This window comes from Pygocentrus nattereri, chromosome 14 (assembly GCF_015220715.1).
Source record: "Pygocentrus nattereri isolate fPygNat1 chromosome 14, fPygNat1.pri, whole genome shotgun sequence".
Lineage (NCBI taxonomy): Eukaryota > Metazoa > Chordata > Actinopteri > Characiformes > Serrasalmidae > Pygocentrus > Pygocentrus nattereri.
This window is the reverse complement of record NC_051224.1, coordinates 41,632,932-41,635,773: the sequence shown is the minus strand read 5'-3', so window position 1 is coordinate 41,635,773 and position 2,842 is coordinate 41,632,932. Positions and strand designations below refer to the sequence as shown.

The 2,842-nt window shown below is 42.8% G+C and overlaps 1 protein-coding gene across 1 annotated transcript in view; it reads right to left on the bottom strand.

Moving 5' to 3' along the window:
* prdm1b (PR domain containing 1b, with ZNF domain) overlaps positions 1-2,251 on the bottom strand; it is a 29,914-nt gene extending 27,663 nt beyond the window's left edge. The window contains exon 1 of the mRNA XM_017684682.2: positions 2,119-2,251. The gene's annotated coding sequence lies outside the window, so the exon portion shown is untranslated. The remainder of the gene's footprint in view (positions 1-2,118) is intronic.
* Between the last annotated feature and the right edge of the window lie 591 nt (positions 2,252-2,842).

The following is a 2,842-nucleotide window of genomic DNA, read 5'->3' as shown; positions in this document are numbered from 1 at the left end:
GTGAGAGAGGGGCTCAGGATTAGGGGTAAAAAGGTCTTAAGTCTAGTTATAGTTGTATTTGTCCTACTGCTGCTATTAAAGGGCCCATATCCTACATCACTCTTACTTTTCTTCAGTCAAAATTCATTTTTACAACCCTCAGAATGAAACAGGCCGTTTTTATTACTGACAGATAAACGTAAACGAGTCCCATTCTGATTGGCTGCCTTCATTCATAAAGCACTCTCAAGTTCAAAGTGAATGAATGTGTGGGACTAATCTGCTGTAGGCTCAATAGGCAAATATATGTGGACGTGTGACATCACAACAATAGTCAGTTCAATACAGGCTGCTTTTGTGGTTTAGTTTCGTTTTATGGCCTGAAATTTCAACAGTATCTACATGCTTTCAATGAAAGTGAGGAAATTTCAGTTTTCTGTGACGCTGCCCCTTTAACTATCCAGTCAAGTGCTGCATGACTCAGAGCTGAAGGCCGACACAGAAAATCAAACCTTTTACCCAGAAACTTGAAACCTGAAACAGCAGGGACAAGAAAGTGGGTTAAAAATAGGAGTTTATGACTGTGACGCGATTGTCATACGACTGCTATCATTATTGGGAGGTAATAAGCCTGATTATGATAAAGTCTACGGGAATTTCAGTGACCTCATTCACAAAAGCCTTGACCCAGTCCACCACTCTCACAGCCTATTTATACTGAGTGATGCGTGCTGAGCAAGAGCCACAGCGGCCAGGGCCTCATCAGGGTTAACTTCCTGAGACAGTCCTGTAAAACTGCATCACAGAGCCCAAACCATAAACTACCGTTCACACGACCAGAATTCAATAACAAAAATCCGTTTAGCTGCAGATAAATGTGTAAATGAGTCTGATCAGCTTTTAAAAAGGAAGAATTCTGGATCCTTTTTACTGCATTTATATGGATTTGTATTTATTCTAATGCTATATGGTGATTTTACAAGCTCAGTCTCGTTATGATGTCAGCAGAACCCATTTTGCTGTTATATAGAAACATATACAAACATTATTCATCAATCTGAAGAACAGTTTCGCCATGCAAAGAACCTTTAAGCATGAAAACGGTAATCTGCAGAACTCCTGGTTCTAAATAGAACCATTGCCCTTACTGAAGAACCCATTTATCTCAGCAGTGCTTGGAAAATCACCAAATGTCATTAGAATAAATGCAAATAAATTTAAATACAGCAAAAAGCAACAAGAATTCCTCATTTTTTAAAAAAGTAGTTGAGGCCTTGTGAGTTAGATTGAAGAACAAAGTTTGGTTCCAGATTTCTCATCAAAAACTCCATCAGCAGCTCGTGATTTAAATGATGAAGTATTGATTGGTGAAGCAGCGATTGGATGATAAGTTATATAATAGTGGGCTTCCTCAAGAGCCGCTCTGGAATAGATTAACATACATTCACATAAAATTACTCTTTGTTATATTAAAGTTGTTTGTATTCAAATATTAGTGTTTATTTTTTTAAGCAGTCCAGATGAACAAATTTCTAATTTAGATTTTCTCAGGGGCCTAAAACGTCTCCACAGCACTGAGAGGAACATGAGGACCTTCATTTTTGTTGATTTCCAGGTTTTGACATGATTTCAAAAAGCATGTTGTTCTTTACATTGTCTGTAAATTTCATGAAGAATGGACCAAAAGAAACGGCCCAAAATGACTTGGAAAGATGTCTGGTTCCATAGATTTACATGAAAAGCACAGAACGTTTTGTCCTTCTCCTGTAAAGTTCTCATTTTGTTCCAACAGCAGTGAAAAGAGAGTTGCTGTTATTTCTGTTTTAATGAAGGAGTTTGATGCAGCATTAAAGTTTCAAAAGTCCATGCCAGTTTAGCCCCGCCCATCCACACTGAAGTTATAAAGAGTGTTTCAGCTCGGACTGAGGCCAATCAGAACAGAGCTCATTTACATATATCAGCCTTAAAGGGGCAGTAACAAAAGCAGCCTGTTTAAAGAGAGGCTGGAAAATGAACCAGTGCATTAACTCACAGTAAAATATAAAGCAGAAAAAAAATCTATAAAACAGCCCCACCATATTTCCATCCATCACTCCTCGGCTCCGCAGGTGCCTCTACATCTGCAGCGCTTCCACTTACCTCACATTCATTCAGCTGCTGGCTCTTCATTTCTTTGGTCAGGACATCCCTCTTTCCTTCTCTTTCTCCTGTTCAGTTCAGCGTCTTCACTCTTTAATCCAATCCCTGTTTCCCTCCGGCACCTGCTCTGCTCTCCTCTTGCCACCTTAACTGCCCACACTGGCCTGAGCCAGGCTTTTGAGCGCCCGTGGCCAGCCAATCAGGAGCCCCCTCAGGTCACGTGACTGTTGGGATTAGGTGGGGACGGTCCAATTGGGGCGACCGTGCAGGCGGCCTGCGGACAAAGAGAGTCGTTATCAGACGATCTGAATGGAGCCGAGAAAAGACAAAGCAGATGGCGGGTCTGGAAATCACACTGCCAGACTTTTGCTTGCTTGGGATTCTTAATGAGCAATCTGGTGTCAATCTTACCCACCCCCCGCATGCCCCCCGCCTGCACACACTCCCACCCCTCCCAACCAACTGCCCACCCAACGCTTGTCCACTCAAGGCCTCAGACACCTTGTTGACCTACATCCAGTCTGTGGCCGGTGGTGGGAAAACTGGAGCAGGTGGAAAAAGAGAGAAGCTCAGACACCTGTCTGCTCCTCATCCTCCTCTCCACCCAGATTTCTCCTGTCCACACCTTCTGACCTGCAGCGGTCAGCACACACACACACCCCCAGCTCAGTGACAGTCTGAGAAAGAGGAAAAGAAGGAGACAGCGAGAGAGAGATGACCAGAC